General features: G+C 34.9%; 1 pseudogene; it reads left to right on the forward strand.

Moving 5' to 3' along the window:
• Positions 1-6438: 6438 nt before the first annotated feature.
• LOC101342392 (40S ribosomal protein S7 pseudogene) lies at positions 6439-15941 on the forward strand (annotated as a pseudogene).
• Positions 15942-18945: the final 3004 nt, after the last annotated feature.

An 18945-nucleotide genomic window follows, 5' to 3' on the forward strand; every position in this document is an offset into this window, starting at 1 on the left:
TGGCATAGATGAGTGAGCACTTCCAGTGCTGCATCAGTTTCTTGAAACATCTCTATTGGTATTCCGTCGATTCCTGGAGCCTTGTTTTTCACCAATTCCTTCAGTGTAGCTTTGACTTCTTCCTTCAGTACCATTGGTTCTTGATCATATGCTACCTCCTGAAATGTTTGAATGTTGACCAATACTTTTTTGGTATAGTGACTCTGTGTATTTCTTCCATCTTCTTTTGACACTTCCTGCGTCATTTAATATTTTCCCCATAGAATCCTTCAATATTGCAGCTGGAAGCTTGAACTTTTTCTTCAGTTCTTTCGGCTTGAGAAAGGTCGAGCATGTTCTTTCCTTTTGGTTTTCTATTTCCAGGTCTTTGCACATGTCATTATAATGCTTTACTTTGTCTTCTCAAGCTGCCCTTTTAAATCTTCTGTTCAGCTCTTTACTTCATCAACTCTTACTTTCACTTTAGCTACTTGTCTTAGTTATCAAGTGCTGCTATAACAGAAATACCACCAGTGGATAGCTTTAACAAAGAAAATATTATTTTCTCACAGTCTAGTAGGCTAGAAGTCCAAATTCATGGCATCAGCGCCAGGGGAATGCTTTCTGTCTGTCGGCTCTGGAGGAAGGTTTTTGTCATCAATCTTCCCCTGGACTAGAAGCTTCACCACACAGAAACCCCAGGTCCAAAGGATGTGCTTTGCTCTCAGCACTGCTTTCTTGGTGTATGAGGTCCCTAACTCTCTGCTTGCTTCCCTTTCCTTTTATCTCTTGTAAAATAAAAGGTGGTACAGGCTATACCCCAGAGAAACTCCCTTTACATTGGATTAGGGATGTGACCTGAGCAAGGGTGTTACATCCCACCCTAATTCTCTTTAACCACAGGCAGAGATTATGATTTATAACACATAGGAAAATCACAAAATGGAGGACAACCACACAATACTGGGACTCATGGTCTAACCAAGTTGACACATATTTTTGGGGGACACAATTCAATCCATGACACTACTTGATGTTCAACAGCAAGTTTCAGTCTCTTCTGAGATCCATTTTGGTCTTTTCTTTCTTTCCTGTCTTTTTAGTGACTTTGTGCTTTCCTCATGTATGAAGTCCTTGATGTCATTCCACAGCTCATCTGGTCTTCGGTCTTTAATGTTCAATGCATCGAATCTATTTTTGAAATGGTCTCTAAATTCAGGTGGGATATACTCAAGGTCGTACCTTGGCTCTCTTAGACTTGTTCTAATTTTCTTCAGCTTCAACTTGAACTTGCATATGAGCTATTGATGGTCTGTTCTGCAGTCGGCCTCTGGCCTTGTTCTGACTGATGATATTGAGCTTTTCCATCGTCTCTTTCCACAGACGTAGTTGATTTGATTCCTGTGTATTTCTTCTGGTAAGGACCATGTGTATAGTCACCATTTATGTTGGTGAGAAAAGGTATTTGCAATGAAGAAGTCGTTGGTCTTGAAAAATTCTATCACGCAACCTCCAGTATCATTTCTATCATCAAGGTCATATTTTCCAATTACCAATTCTTCTTTCTGTTTCCAACTTTTGCAAATTTGTCTGCATTTAGGTAAAAAATTAATCACAGACACTAGATTTCACTGGAGCATTTTTCTCACTCTGTGTGTCCCCTGGACTTTAAGACATTGTTCACTGCAGGAACTCCTCTAGTCTGGAAATCCCACTATAAATGCTACGTAGCTCATAGGTCTTCTGGTAGAATTCTGTTGTCAAAGGTTTGGAAATTAGAGGAGAGATTGACTAGTAGATAACTCTGGAGCAAACCAGATGAACTTCTTGAAGCTCTCTTGTCTCATTGGTGAACTGGAGGGGTAATTCTGCAGTGTTTGCCCCATAGAATACCAAGCAACAAGTGTAGTTCTCACTTTTTATATCAATCCTTTGTATAGTATACAGCTAACACAATTATTGTAAGTTATGTATTGTTGTATTTATTTTCCAGACATATCTGTCTCTAGAGCTTTCAGTCTTTCACCTGTATGTCTAGTGCCTCTATGTGAAAACATTCTGCAAGAATTAATGAGCTAAATGAATACAAGCAATTACATTATTAAAATAAGAAACATTTACCTTATAATATTATTGATTCATTTACCTCTAATTATATTCCTCAAAGGGTGTAAATGACAATTCTGATCAACTATTTTGAATGTTTTCTTACCTTAATCTTCATATTAATTCAACTGTCTCAAATATATTTTATTTGTGTGTCCAGAATATTCCTCCCATTCACAATACACACAAATCTCTGTTCAGTATGGGCAAATAGTCTTCACCATATTCTTCTAGCATTTTAATATGATCAACCAAAATATAACATCATTAATTTATTTTTTCACAGTTATTTAAGGATTTATCCTCAAAACTGAATTTCATAAAGTTGTGACTTTGGTTTTACATGAATTGAAATCCTATTTGTTAATATATCCTATATTATTCCAAGGTGATATGACTGGTTTAAAAAACAGTTATGTTAAAACAAACTTTTTGCGGTCCTATAAAAATAAATTAGGTAGTTTCTCATTCCAGAGTAAAAATGCACACTCTTCTCCCCGTAAGGAACATGTACATTTCCACACATCTCATGATGACACTGATAATAAGAAAAAGGTAAAACGACTGTTTAGGCTTCTCTAGTGCATCTTGGTGAGGACTCATGGGAAACAATTACTAAATAATCACAGTCTGTTTCTTTTTGCTAAAAAGGGTCATGATGTTCTGTGTGAAAAGCCAGCTTCTTAGAGGGTATTAGTTATTCTTTGGGAGAAAGTTAGCCACCCTAGAAACTGTATTAAGTAACTGAAATCAACAGGGAATCATTTAAAGCAACTTTTTTTTTCCCATCCAAATAGCCTACTTTGATTTCCCATAAGAAATTTGGTTTTGGAAAGATGATAGGATGGATGAAAATCATACAGAGAATTCTCTAATATATAAACTAAGAATTTGAGCTCAGAGGTTATTTCATATCCTATATTTTCTTCGAAACAAAAGAAGAAAAATGAGAATGTACTTAGTCTTATTTCCAAAAACATGAGCAAAAATGAAAAGAAGTCTTCACTGTTCATCTTCAAGTGTGACAGGAAAGGGTCTACACTTTTTATCTGTTTCAAAAGACTTGAAACAAGTAGCATTATAGGGTTTGTTACTAATCCATATGTAATATTCAATAAAATTTCATTTAAAAGAAATAGAAACCAACCTGATATTTCATGCAGAAAGAAAGAAAAAAATATGCTATATATATATATATACCAGTCCACAGATGTGACAGTCTGAGGTTCATTTGCCTTCGGGGGCAACTCTATATAAGGAATCAAACAGTAATATCAGCACTGTTTTCTCCATCTCTTAGCCAAGATCTGACCATGAGAAAGATAAGTCATAGGGATGATCTAGGAGTCCAAATATCCTGCTTTAGAAACCCTGTCATAAAGAGACCACATTTTCCCAAAGCCCCAACCAAAGAATTGATGCCTTTGAATTACAGTGTTGGCGAAGAATATTGAATACGCTACGGACTGCCAAAAGAATGTACAAATCTGTATTGGAAGAAGTACAGCCAGAATGCTCCTTAGCAGCAAGGATGGTGAGAATTCATCTCACATACTTTGGACATGTTACGAGCAGGGACCAGTGCCTGGAGAAGGATATCATGCCTGGTAAAGTAGAGGGTCAGTGAAAAAGAGGAAGACCCTCAATGAGATGGATTGACACAGTGGCTGCAACAATGGGCTCAGACATAACAACAATTGTGAGGATGGCACATGACCACGTAGTGTTTCTTTCTGTTGTACATGGAGTTGCTATGAGTCGGCACTGACTCAAAGGTGCCTAACAATAACAACAATTTCTTTTGCTGGTCTAATTCCATTACCTAATATTTCTAAATTAATATTAGACTACCATGTTGAGAGTGGTAAGACTTATGATTTTCTTACATTAATTAGAATTTCTCTAACATTTCATCATTAAGAATTATGCTGGCCTTTACTTTTAATTATACATGTTTAATGATATCAATTGTTATTATTATAATACAATCACAAATTATGATTTATTTATATATTCAATTATAAATATAGTATGGGCTATAAATTATGAGTACTTACTTTTGCCAAAAAATGCTATTTTAAGACTTTTTTCCTTGCTTTAATATATTTATTCCCATTTTCCCCTGCTCCAACCTCCAGTAACCACTACTTTTTTTCTCAATAGATTTGCCTATTCCAGATATTTCATAAAAATGGCTTATTTCACTTACCATAATGTTTTCAAGATTCATTCCTGTGGTGGCATGTATCAGAAAACTTCATTTCTCTTTGTATTTTAATACTACTCTTTTATATGTATATACAACATTTTATTTTTCCATTCATCTACTGATTGGCACTTGAATTGTTTCCACCTTTGGCTGTTGTGAGTAACGCTGCAGTGAACATTGATGTACATGTGCCTGAATTACTGCTTTCAATTCTTGTCATTACATACCTAGGAGAGGAATTTCTGGGTCATATGCCAAGATTTTTACATAAATTATATAATTTACTCATTCCCTCAATATTATGAAGTGTTCTTTATTCTTTAGATGAGCATATAAAGGCTCTGAAAGTTTAAATAATTTACCCTCTTAACTAATCTTCATACTGTTCATGATAAAACAGATCTTAACAATTTCAACTATAATGCAGAGAAGCTATTTCTAAGAAACTTGGTACTGAAGTTCTCTGTTCATGTCCCAAGTGGTTTATTACTGTATAAGAAGAATATGTATATAAGTTGCTAAGAAACTTTTAGAGAAAGTAAGGAATTATTTTTTTTGATGACTCCTATTCTAGCTATAGTCTATGTACCTGAATACACTTTTTTTTCTCCTGATACTTAATAAAACCTGTGTGTAAGAGAGCGACTCTGCAGAAAGAAAAATGCAATCCACATCTGTGGAGTAATCTAGTTCAACTGAGGATGTTGTATTTTAATTAGATATAACTAATCAAATTTTTTAAACAACTTTTACCTTTTGATTTTCAATTTAGATCATGTCAAAGACAAAATGCTAGAAAAATTACAAATTTATGCCAATTATTTATTCAACATGTTATACCAGAAGCAACATTTAGTATCAGTAATAACTGTCAAGAAATATTTCCCAAAAAAAGTATTAATTTACATTTGAAGTTTGCAAATTCTCTCTTTCTTTCTCTCTTGCTTATTAATAAAAGTGTCAGTGACAATACCTGCAAAAAATTTGATAGAAAAATCTCACTAATATATTCTGTAAGCTTTCATAAACTGGAATCTTCTACCAAAAGGGAGCCATGGGAATAGAAGATAGAGGGGTACTGGTACCTAACTGGAAACCCTGGTGGCGTAATGGTTAAGAGTTACAGCTGCTAACCAAAAGGCTGCCAGTTCATATCTACCAGGGGCTCCTTGGAAACCCTATGGGGCAGTTCTACTCTGTCCTATAGTGTCGCTGTAAGTCCGATTCCACTTGATGGCAATGGTTTTTTTTGAATGCATAACTGTTTCCTGGCTTCCCACCCCAGCTAATCCCTACGTTTATCGTTACCTATTTAACTTTTACTTTGGTTTCAGAGGATCCCTGGTGGCACAGTGGTTAAGATCTTGGTTGCTAGCCAAAAGGTCAGTAGCTCAAATCCGCAAGCTGCTCCTTGGAAATCCTATGGGGCAGTTCTACTCTGTCCTAGTGTTGCTATGAATTGGAATTGACTCAGTGGCAATGGGCTTTTTTTTTTTTTTATTTTGGTTTCAGAACTCTGCTCAGTTTTTACCTCTTTAGGAAAGACTTTTTTCTTGATTCCTTAATTTGTTCAAATAAAAATACCAAGTTTGTTCAAAAACTGGTATAAAAATATTGACCTCTCTTTCAAAGTCATTTCACAGTTATACTTTTATATGCATGTTTGTATTTAATTGATGTCTAGATGGTATTACATGACCTTGCATGTTTCGTTATTCTTGTTAATTAACTTTAATATTAATCTAGTCCCTATTATTGCACATAAAAAGTATGCAATAAATATCTAGTAAATGAATGGTAAGATCTATTTTGTTGTACAGGAATGTATTTGGGAAAGACAACCCTCTTCCCAAAAGCAACAAAGAACATAACATTTTCTGTTAATCTGGCAGGGAACTGGGATGGGTTGGGTTAAAGACTGGAGAGAGAGAAATGAAAATAGTTGAAGCCAAAAATCTTATTTACCACAGGTTAGGAATTCTATGCTTTTAATTTCTGTTTTCCTTTTATTTTTTTTCAAACAATGCAATGAATGGCCTTTTTCAGTTTTGCGTTCTACAACCATTCTAAACATAAAAGGGCACTGAACACTTTCCGAAGCTCTAGTAGCATTTAGAAAAAGTCAATTGGCGTAAGAATTAGCGATGGAACCTACGTCGCTGTGGTAAGTAGTAGTAGCATTAAGTTTTTCATTGAAAGTACTTTTTTCAAACCTCCTGTAAAACTGTCAATTCTTTTTTTGTTTGCATGTTTTTAAATTTATAAATCCTGCCAGGAAACTTTGCTTTCTTAGTTTGTTACACTTAGGAAATGGTTTAAATAATTCAAAATTTGGGGCTAGAATACGTACTTTCAAAACATTGATAAATCACACACACAAGTATGATATGTCCATTATGATCAGCCCTAACAGATTATAAACCTGAATTATTAACAGTCTCTTTGCCTAGATAAGAAACTGATTTTTACAGAATACATTGAAATCAAAGAAGAGTAGGTAAACACCATATATCAATTAGAACATTAATTTATGCTGATATATATGTACATATATAAATGTTGTTAAAACTTTCACATCTGGGTCACTCTTGTTGAAAAATGTATAAAGAAGGAAAGGAAACATACAGAATACAAGGCAGAAGAAGATGCTTTTCCAACAGAAAAAGAAGTTGCTTGTTAAAAGACAATTTAAAAAAATGGGATCAGCATTTGCCACCTCACGTGAGTCGTAAGTGATATTTATAGCTGGATATTCAGCCTGTAGATTTCCATAAAAGTTTTAAATAGGCATTGAAAATATGAAGGATCATCTTCAAAATGAGCCCTATCCATCAGTAATTTACAATCCATTTTACTCTCATTCATTTTTAAGTATGGTTGTGGGAATTTTAAATATATTTAGTGTTTCTCATTATACATAGAAATGTTAGGGTTGTTTCTTTTTCTTTTCTTTTTTTGCTACTTCCGTGTGGGTGGCTGTAGGAATCTTTCCTAGGGAGTTGTAGATGACTTTTTACGATTATCATTAATCAATGGATATTACTGCCCATACAATAAATGAAAAGTATCCATGATGACAGGATGACCTTGATATTATTGTTGCTTTTGTCGTATAGGGTTGTTTTACTATTCGATGATATCAAATTCTTCTCCAAAACTTGCATGCATTTTTATAATAAGAAAATATTTATTGAGCATTCATTTAACTAGGATTGATCAGAATTACTACAAATACTAAAGAAATGCTATGAAGGTGTGAAACTCTCTATTGAAATATCAAATTATTATCAACATTTATACAAAAAAACTTCAAATTATATAGTACGTTATGGCTTTGATTTTTTTTTCTATATTTCACCTCAAGCCATGAAACAGTGAACAGTACACAGTGCACCATGCATAAATTGAAGGGCTGGGGTTGCCTTGGCTCTGTAAATACTAACTCTGTCACATTGGATTAACCTATTTTAGCCTTCGGTGTGGTGGTTACTTCATTTGCAAATCGATGATAGATTATGTTATTAAAGTCTCTATTAACTCTGAAATTATATACCGTATTTTTACACAAATAATAGGCACCTTCTACTTTAGTTTGCCAACCATGTCCTCCCTGCACGAGGTGTTTTCCTAACAGCTGCTATGCCAATTTTTTTTACATGTTACTATAAAAAAGTTAGCATAGCATGCTTCTGAAAGGGGGGTAGGGCGCAGTTGGCAAATAAACATAGAACGTGAGTGTTATTTGTGTAAAAATATGGTAAGTCTCTGAGGAACAAAAAGAAATTTCTTATCGTTAAATAATTTGCTGAATAAATTAGTAAGTAGTATAACCTGGAGTAGAACTAAATCATCTGATTGGTTTTCTAGTAAACATTCTGGCAGTAAAAGTTCCCAGAACATTCATAATGACGATAGGAAAATGAAGGTATATTTCACTTTTTTATTCCCTTGTGTTTAAGTATTAAAAAAAAGTTATCATAACTTAAGTTAAATGCAAATCATACTGGATGGTCTTATTCCATGTTCCAGAGAAAGTAAGCAAAATAACAATATCTAACATTTGTATGTCACATATGCTTTTAAATACTTTGTCAAATATATGCTAACTTGTAGAAGGCAATTTCAATGAGAATTACATGCGGTGAGAAAGGAATCTTCTTTCACATAAATGTTCTCATTAAACAAGTACATCAGTACACTTTGAATTGGCCTGTAGATCTGTAAAATATGTAATTTATATAATTATGTCATCTTTTTCATTTATTATACTATTTCATTATTTACAGTCTTGATTATACAGAGTTCAGTAGTGACCTGTGACAATGGGATACATCAGTGCATACAACCAACAAGATTAATTTCCAGACAAATATTTTTAATCACAAAATCCACTAAAAAGAGAATTAGGCAAAAAACAATTTTAGATGCTTGTAACTGCATATCCATTAAAAAAAGATAAAATATATATGGAACTGATTCTCAGATGACACTACTTTTGCATGTCTTCCCACATATGATGAAAATGCTTTTTGTTTTGTTTTGTACCTCATAAATATAACAAAATCTAGAGGAGAGATAATAGACAAATACACACCAAATGTCCTAATAGAGGACATTGTCTGGTATACATAATGTTGTTGTTACTGCTAGTTGCCTTCAAGTCAGCTCCAACTCATGGTGACCCTATGAACAACAGAACAAAATGTTTACTGGTCCTGTGCCATCTTCACGATCATTATTATGCTCAAGTCCATTGTTGCAGCCACTGTGCGTTTTTAGTACCTTTCAACCAAGAAAGCTCATCTTCCAGTGCTATATTGGACAATATTCTGTTGTGATCCATGGAGTTTCCATTGACTAATTTTTGGAAGTAGATGGCCAGGACCTTCTTCCTAGTCTGTCCTAGTCTGAAAGCTCCACTGAAACCTGTCCACCATTGGTGATCCTACCGATATTTGAAATACCAGTAGCAAAGCCTTCAACATCCTCAAACCAAAACCAAATCCATTGCCACTGTGTTGATTCTGACTCATAGAGACACTGTAGGACAGAGTAGTACTGCCCAATAGTGTTTCCAAGGACCAGCTGCCAACCTTTTGGTTAGAAGCTGTAGTTCTTAACCATGGCACAACCAGAGCTTCATAGCAATATGTAAAATATCACAGTTGAAAAACTGGCTGATGCGTGGTAGGGCGTACACAGCAGAATTCAAGAAATGATTCCAATGAAAAATAAGCAAAAGGGAAGAAGCAGGCATGAGACTAGTATTCAGTAGGTTACAAGGAAATACCAGTAAGATAGTAAGGTTTCAATAAAACAAAAATATAAAGTTTTAGAATCCACATTAGAAACTGAAGATAATAGAATGTATGCTTAATTACCTAACCATGTGAAGGTTTCACTGTTTAGTACAGACAAATAAAGAATAAAATACATACTATGGTGCAGTGGTTAAGAGCTTGGCTGCTAACCAAAAGCTTGGCAGTTTGAATCACCAGTTGCTCCTTAGAAACCCTATGGGGCAGTTCTACTCTGCCCTTATAGCATCGCTATGAGTCGAAACTGACTCAAGGGCAACAAGTTTGTTTGTTTGTTTTGTTATATACCAGAGAGAATGTGTATCCAATATAGAAATAATGTTGTTCCTTAAGAAGAACCAGTTGCCACTGAGTTGATTCCAACTCATAAGGACCCCATGGGTTTCAGAGTATAACTGTGCACCACAGGCCTTTTAATGGCTGTGACCTTTCAGAAGTAGACTGCAAGGGCTTCCTTCCGAGGTGCCTCTGGATGGATTCAAACCACCAACCTTTCAGTTACTAGTTGAGTACTTAACCATCTGTGCCACCTAGGCGTTTCTTTTCTTCAAGAAGAGGTCAGAGAAAAATTGAAAATGAAATTATCAGATATATTATGAAAAGAGTATTTCCTAAAGAAAGAAAGGAAAGCGGATGTAGAGTGAGAAGAGTACTTCATTTCAGGAAGCACGGCTGAAAACTAATCCCATAACTAGATAGATCATGGCAAATATTTTGGACTTGCAAAATCATAGAAGTTAATCATTCTACAAGCATAGAGGAAAACAAAATAAGTTAATTGAAAGCAATAAAAATGAACGGCACATACACACTAAGTAATTTTCTATAGAGATTAAGAACTTCATATCCAGCCAAAGGATTCTTTCTTGCATATTAGAAATAAATTCTTAACTAAATAACGTGTCAGAAATCATACAACCTACTTATACTTTTAACATTCTATATAAATGTGTATGTTTGATATTATATTCTTTGTAGCTTTATGTGTGTTTCTTTTCCACTTTTCATAGAAAAAAGAAAATTTCTGTACCCAAGTCTACCAAAAAAAGAAACAAAAATAAGAAGTATGGAATAGAGCAGTTATTATATTAAAATAATGAGGTGAAATAATATTAATTAAAACTAAAGAATTACTCTTAAAAGTATAAAAACTGAATTGAAGAGATTTTTGTTTTCTTGGAAAAGAAGTTAAAAAAAATATAAAATAATTAATTCTATAATATCAATGTTAAATCACTAATTTTATTTTACAAGTGTGTTCAGGTATTGTTGTTAGGTGTCATCAAGTCAGTGCCGACCCATAGCGAGCCTATGTCCAACAAAACAAAACACTGCCCTGTCCTGCACCATCCTTACAGTTGTTGTTATGCTTCAGCCCATTGTTGCAGCCACTGTGTCAATCCATCTGGTTGAGGGTCTTCCTCTTTTTTGCTGACCTTCTAATTTACCAAGCATGATGTCCTTCTTCATGGACTGATCCCTCCTGATAACATGTCCAAAGTATGTGAGACATAGTCTTGCCATCCTTGCTTCTAAAGAGCATTCTGGTTGTACTTCTTCCAAGATATATTTGTTCATTCTTTTGGCAGTCCGTGGCATATTCAATATTTGTCACCAACACCATAATTCAAACGCATCAATTCTTCTTTGATCTTCCCAATTCATCGTCCAGCTTTCGCATGCATATGAGACGATTGAAAACATCATGGCTTGGGCCACGCGCAACTTAGTCTTCAAGGTGACATCTTTGCCTTTTAACACCCTAAAGAGGTCTTTTGCAGCAGATTTGCCCAACGCAATATGTTGCTTGATTTCATGACTGCTGCTTTCATGGGTGTTGATTGTGGATCCAAGTAAAATGAAATCCTTGACAACTTCAATCTTCTCCCCGTTTATCATGATGTTGCTTATTGGCCCGTTTGTGAAGATTTTTGTTTTCTTTATGTTGATGCGTAATCCATACTAAAGACTGTGGTCTTTGATGTTCATCAGCAAATGCTTCAAGTCCTCTTCACTTCCAGCAGGCAAGGTTGTATCATCTGCATAACGCAGATTCTTAATGAGTCTTCTTCCAATCCTGATGCCCAGTTCTTCTTTATAGAATCCACTTTCTCACATTATATGCTTAGCATACAGATTGAATAAATATGGTGGAAGAATACAACCGTATTTTTTCCTGACTTTAAACCATGAAGTATCCCCTTGTTCTGTTCCAATGACTGCCTCTTGATCTATGTGCAGGTTCCTCATGAGCACAATTAAGTGTTCTGGAATTCCAATTCTTTGCAATGTTATCCATAATTTATTATGATCCACACAGTCAAATGTCTTTGCATAGTCAATAAAACACAGGTAAACATCTTTCTGGTGTTCTCTGCTTTCAGCCAGGATCCATCTGACATAAGCAATGATAGCCCGGGTTCCACTTCCTCTTCTAAATCTGGCCTGAATTTCTGGCAGTTTCCTGTCGATATACTGCTGAAGCCACTTTTGAATGATCTTCAGCAAAATTTTACTTGCATGTGATATTAATGATATTGTTCAATAATATCCATATTCGGTTGGATCGTCTTTCTTGGGAATAGGCATAAATATGGATCTCATCCAGTCGGATGGCCAGGTAGCTGTCTTCCAAATTTCTTGGCATAGAAGAGTGAGCACTTCCAGTGCTGTATCTGTTTGTTGAAACATCTCAATTGATATTCCGTCAATTCCTGAAGCCTTGTTTCTCTCTAGTGCCTTCAATGAAGTTTAGACCTCTTCCTTCAGTAACATTGGTTCCTGATCATATGCCACCTCCTCAGATGGTTGAACGTCTATCAGTTCTTTTTGGTATAGTGATTCTGTGTATTCCTTCCATCTTCTTTTGATGCTTCCTGTGTCGTTTAATATTTTCCCAGTAGAATTCTTCCATATTACAACTCGAGACTTGAATTTTTTTCCCTGTTCTTTTAGCTTGAGAAATGCTGAGTGTGTTCTTCCCTTTTGTTTTCTATCTCCAGGTCTTTACAGGTATTAGAGGGGAGTAAAGAGTGCTAGCCTTGTCTAAATTAAGTGGACATCACACTACTGCTTAATTTCCGATTTTTAAATTTGAGATTTAAACAAATATTTTTAAATATGAAAAACAGTGTAAACAGAATAAAATTAAAGTGTGCAGTTAATAAATATTGCTGAAGTCAAAAGTTAATGAAATACATACACTGAGGGTCCAGTTTAAGACTTCATGAAAGATCAAAACAAATTTAATGAAATTGAAACAAAATTAAGAACAGAAATAATTAGCAGATATTATCTTTCATGAAACCAATGCTAGCTAAGTTTACCAAACAAAGGTCTTTGAATTGCATGTAATTTTATACAATGAGTATGTCACTGCTTGGTGGTAATGGTATAAAATGTATGTACATATGTAAACATATATGTAAGAACAGCAAGCATTGTTTTCACTTGAATTGGAAATCCTAAATGCTTTTAAAAGAATGGTGGTCTGAAATTATCTTTGTAACTGAGGGTTATTTTTCACCAGGAATATCCACCATAGTTAGAGTAAGTAACCCCTGCCCTGCTTATGAAACTCGGTCATAGGTTTTTATGTAAAAATTAAAATGAAATAGAATAGAATACTAATTTTATTTCTCCTGTGTCATGTTATATGCCTTTGGAATCTGGTCAACAAGATAAGAATGCCCTAATCATAAGCAAGTGACCTGAACAAGCTAATGTGCATTTGTAAGGTCCCTGTTCCATTCAGTGACATTTTTAAAGCCATTATTGAGAAAATTCTGGGTTATCGTTGGTTACCATTGAGTCAATTCTGGCTCATGGTGACTCCATGTGTTGTTAAAATCATGACTCTCAGCAACTAGTTACGTAGTTAGGAAATCTGAGACAACGTAGCCATAATTTATGTGACACATACATATGTAAATATATGTGTGATATTTACATATAATAGTTACAAGAATATGTATACACATTTACATGTATAATATTAAATATTTTTATTTTTAGCACTAGCACTAAGCCTACTAATTTATATAGCTTTTTCAGCAATCAGACCACAAGTTCTGAGAGGGAGAAATTTTGTCTTATTTATCTTTATGTTCGCTGCACCTAGTCTTTCACGTTCCAGTCTCTGGAGAAGGACATCATGCTTGGTAATGCAAAAGGTTAGTGAAAAAGACGAAGACTCTCAACGATATGGATTGAGACAGTAGCTCTACAATGGCTCAAACATAGCAACCATTGTGAGGATGGTGCAGGGCCGCGGAGGTTTTCTTCTGTTATACGTAGGGTCACTATGAGTCAGAGCAGACTGGATGGCACCTAACAACAACAAGTTTTTCATATATTAGGTATTGAATGGGTGATTTTTTAAAATTGCATACTCACAAGAGAGATGTTTATTTTTTAAAGTTTTTGGAACACATATTTTATGACTTCTCATAGAAGTCAGGCAATAAATGAATGAAAAATGTGACTCAGTCAAATAAAACTAAAGATAGATTGGCACAGTGCCTGCAACAATGGGCTCAAACATAGCAACAATTGTGAGGATGGCACAGGACTTGGTAGTGTTTTCGTTCGGTTGTACATAGGGTCACCATGAGTCAGAACAGACTGATGGCACCTAATAACAACAACAATAACGTGGCTCTTGCTCATATTCTATCTCATAATTGGTGTTGTCTTGTATTATGTTTGCATGTTTTACTTCCAAAAATAGTGAATTTCTGCAAGTGCTTTATCTGACTTTTGCTCCAAAGTACCTATTCTAGCACTGGATACATATTAAATAGTCCTTGTCTTATTGAATCAAACTTAGTGAATAAAACTTTGAATAGAATGATAAGCTATTTAAAAAATTGTAAAGCTAATATGCATTTGCAATTTCCCTGCTTCCATTCAATGATATGTTTACATATTTATTGAAAAATTCTGTACAGGTGTGTAATAATCAAGACTGTAAGCAAGTAGTTATGCAGTGAGAGAATCGGAGGCAATCTTCTCCTTTTCAGGGAAGATTTCAGGCAGTAAATTTTGTGTCCAGTCAAAAACAGAGGGAATCATGAATGGACATCTGTCATATCTTCAGAAGAACTGACAGGGAGCTCAACTGAATTTCATAGCACTGAATAAATAATTTTTTTTAAAAAGTGTATAGCAACAGGATTTGGGGTTTTCTTTAAATATATATGCATCATTGATCTCAAATGAAAGACAAATCCTTAATCATTTTAATTAAGAAACACCGTGGTTTGGAGTTTGTTTTCATCATGTCGTGGAAAGTTGAAACTTAATTTTCTATGATAATTCATAATCACTTCATCTTTTCACTCCGTCTGGAAGATAATATACAAGCATATGAACCAGCTGCTGCCCCTGTCATGGGGCAGCCGCCAGGAGTGACCTGGGCGCTTATCCAACAGCAGAATCCCCAGAAAACCCTCTAGATGTGAAGAAAATGGTGCAAGTGCAAAGACAGCTTCGTTTTTACTTTTACTCAAGACTATCATTTCTTAGGATCTGGGGATCTTCCGCTCATTCACCCACTTTTCACATCCATGATTTTAAAACCAAACAGATATTTATTCAGTTCATTTATTAAGTTCCTAATTCATATGACCATGATACATAAGATACATAGAAGAAATAGAAATAATGAGTTTACGCAAGATTTTTTTCCCCTTGGCTTTCAAAAGCACATCTAAGACCCTTCCTGTGCCAGTCCTGTGCAAAGAAAAGTCCACGTTCAGATCAAGTGCAAAGATTGTGAAGTCCAATGGTGAAAAGCCTGATGAATTCTAGCCTGGCATTTCTCAAGCGCTACTTGAATTGGAGATGAACTTGGACCGCAGGTGAGGCAGTTGAATAGAACCACAGCCAAGGAAAATGAAGTTGGTGGTGGTCTGACAGCGATTATAATCTTTGTTCTCCTTCCTCAGCTGAAGTCTTTCCAGAAAATCCAAGTCAGGCTAGTACATGAACTGGAGAAAAAGTTGAGTGGAAAGCACATTGTCTTTATTGTTCAGAGGAGAATTCGGCCTAAACCAACTGGAAAAAGCTGTATAAAAAATGAGCAGAAGTATTGCAGGAGCCATACTCTGAAAGTCGTGCACGATGCAATCCTTGAAGACTTGGTCTTCCCCAGTCAAACTATGGACAAAAGAATCCGCGTAAACCCGGATGGCACCTGGCTTATAAAGATTCATTTGGGCAAAACACAGCAGAACAATGTAGAACACAAGGATGAAACTTTTTCTGGTGTATATAAGAAGCTCACAGGCAAGGATGTTAATTTTGAATTCCCAGAGTTTCAGTTGTAAACAAAAACGACTAAAGAATCACGCGCACACACACACACACACAAAGCACACCTAAGAATATCAAAACTCTAATTTGAATACATAATGTAAAAGAAAACATAACACTGTATCTACCATGGAAAATTCAGTTATAAAAGGTATGTTGAATCATAGATGTCCTTAATAAAATCTTAGGAGACAGTAAGTAAAATGAAGTATAACATACTTCAGCTAAATAAAGGATTATGACATTTATACCTACTTTTATAATTAATCACATATAAAAATAAATTCTATGTTAGATTCTATAACTTTATTTGTTATAAAAATGGCAAGCAAAGACGATATTTTTCAGTGAAAAAGTTAAAAAAACTAACAGTTGCTGAGCTTATATTACAATATCAGGTACTCTATATGCATCATCTCATATACTCTTTCTAACAATAGTGTAATCGGGTTTTTAGTATTTCCATTTTATACAGCAGGAGATTTTAACTTGCACAAATTAGCCAACTTGTTAGTTCTGCAGCCTATTGATCTCATCTTTTTCCACAAAATACTACTGAATTCCTTCTTAAGATTTTTCTTGTTAAATAATACCAGCGTCATTACTTCTTTTAATCCTTTATGCCATATTTTCTATGCCAAATTCCAAATAGAATTGCTTGGAAATAAAACAAAGACACACAGTTTTAAATCTCTTCAAAGAATACTTTGGAAAAGACGGGTTAAACTAATTAAGTCCATAGGTGGGCATTTGAGATACTGACATTCTTTCCCTTACCTTGGTTTTATTTTAATTTGTTGCTTATTTTTAAAGTATTTCCAGAATTTTGACTTATTATTTATAATCCAGCTTCAAATCCTTTGCTCTTATTTCCCTTGAGACATATGCTTCCCCCTAATAGGACAGTAGTGAAGAATGTGTTGGAAAGATTCAGAATAGGGTTACTTTCTTCCAAAACATTTGTTTTTCTTAAGACCATGATGAAATGCATTTTATTTTATCTTTCATTTTCAATTCCAGTTCCAATGGATACTTCAATAAAACTAGGCATATCAAGGGAATATTTACTTTATTTTTCAAAATTTGCCATATATTCTGTAAGCTAGAATTCTATAATCAGAATAAATTAGGTTGGCCTTCTTTACTACCGGTCGTTTCATAATCCTTACTAGAAAAAAGGATAAATCTTATTTATAAAGTTTTCACTCGAAACTCTCTTTTGTTAAGCACTGCTGCATAAATTCTAAAGTTTGCTGATGGACTATTCCTTAGTTTGAAATTAATAATAATTTAGATTTTTTTTAAGTTTTAGACACCTTTAAAAAATTAATAGTAATTGTTAAAATTATACTGGGCTTCACTGTTACCAGGTTCATTCTGAACAATCTGTAATGTTTACTTTATTCACTTCTATACTTGGTTCTTGAGGAGCCCTGGTGGCGCAGTGATTAAGTGGTTAGAACCCACCAGCAGCTCCGCTGGAGAAAGGCAGTGACAGTCTGCTTCCGTCAGTCAATACTTATAGCCTTGGAAACCCTATGGGTCAGTTCTACTCTGTCCTATAGGGTTGTTTTAAGAGTGGGAATGGACTCAAGGGCAATAGGCTTGGTCTAGCTTATACCTGGTTCTCACCTGACTAAGTAAAACACTTTCCTCTCATTGCTATGATGCACATATTTTTGTATATCTCCTGTCTCTCTAACTCTTCCTTCTCTGAGATTTCTTCTGTAAGTGCATATCTTCTTCTTTCCATTGGCTTTAGATTTATCACCCAATCCTCCATGAAAAAGCTTTAGCTTTGCCGATGTTTTATATTCCACTTCTAGTGCCCCCTTCCTCGAAACTAATCTTGCATTTCTAAATGTTGTTCTGTGTTTCTAAACTAAACTCTAAATTATTCTGAAAGCTTAAATTTAGACTGTTCTGATCCAAACTAATATTTCCTCATGCTTTCCCTGAATAGTCTTTCTTCCTACCAATGCCTTATTTTCATAAATGACACTACTACCCTCCCCCCCATAATTGAAATCTCAAAGACATCTTTTAACAGCCATCCTGACCTGTCACAACCAATGGAACTTCAAATTGTCAGTTCAGTTTTGATAAATTTGTTTTGACAAATACGTTTGCTGTATCTTAATCACTCGTCTTTATCATATTTTAATCATATGTCTTTATCATATTTTATCTATATGATAGCTTAGAAGACTGTATACATTGACTGTTTAATAGTCCCAATTCCTTTCTCTTACCTGGTTCCATACTGTGCTATGTAACTTTGTAGTTCCCTTCTGCCTTGACTCTGGGCTCCACCATGAGGGTGTGTCCAGGGCCACTGAAAGCTAGGGAGCATAATTCAAACAGAGTTTTAAACGGGCTTGACTACTGGGGCTTGTTTGCTCTTGTACCTCTGCCTCTGTTATCAGCATGACAGCATGTCCAAATTAGTCTGCCAGAGGATAAAAGGAATACGGTTCAGTTACTTCCACATCCCAACACCAGCCAACTGTCAACGTGTGGATGAGATCAGTTGAGACCAGAAAAATTACTCAGCTGAACCAGCCTAAATCGCTGACCTGAATACACCTAGACTAAATAAATGCTTATTGTTTAAGCCACTGAGTTGTTTTTTTTATTTTATTTTATTTATTTACTTTTTTTATTGTACTTCAGGGGAAGGCTTACAGAACAAATAGTTTCTCATGAACCAGAAGTACACATGTTGTTTTATGACATTGGTTAACAACCCCACAATATATCAACTCTGTAACTTCTCAAACTCTTTTTTTTTTTTTTTTGGTGAAAATACACACAGCCAAAGATACACCATTTCAAAAATGTCTACATGCACAGTTCAGTGACATTGACTATGTTCTTCCAATTGTGCTGTTACTCTCACTTAAGATGAAGGCTAATAGAACAAAATAGTTTCTCATTTAACAGTTACTACAAATGCTGCCCTGTGAAAATGGTTTAACAATCTCACAACACATCAACAATATCCTTACTCAACCTTGG

The sequence above is a fragment of the Trichechus manatus genome, unplaced genomic scaffold (assembly GCF_000243295.1).
Source record: "Trichechus manatus latirostris isolate Lorelei unplaced genomic scaffold, TriManLat1.0 scaffold00013, whole genome shotgun sequence".
Lineage (NCBI taxonomy): Eukaryota > Metazoa > Chordata > Mammalia > Sirenia > Trichechidae > Trichechus > Trichechus manatus.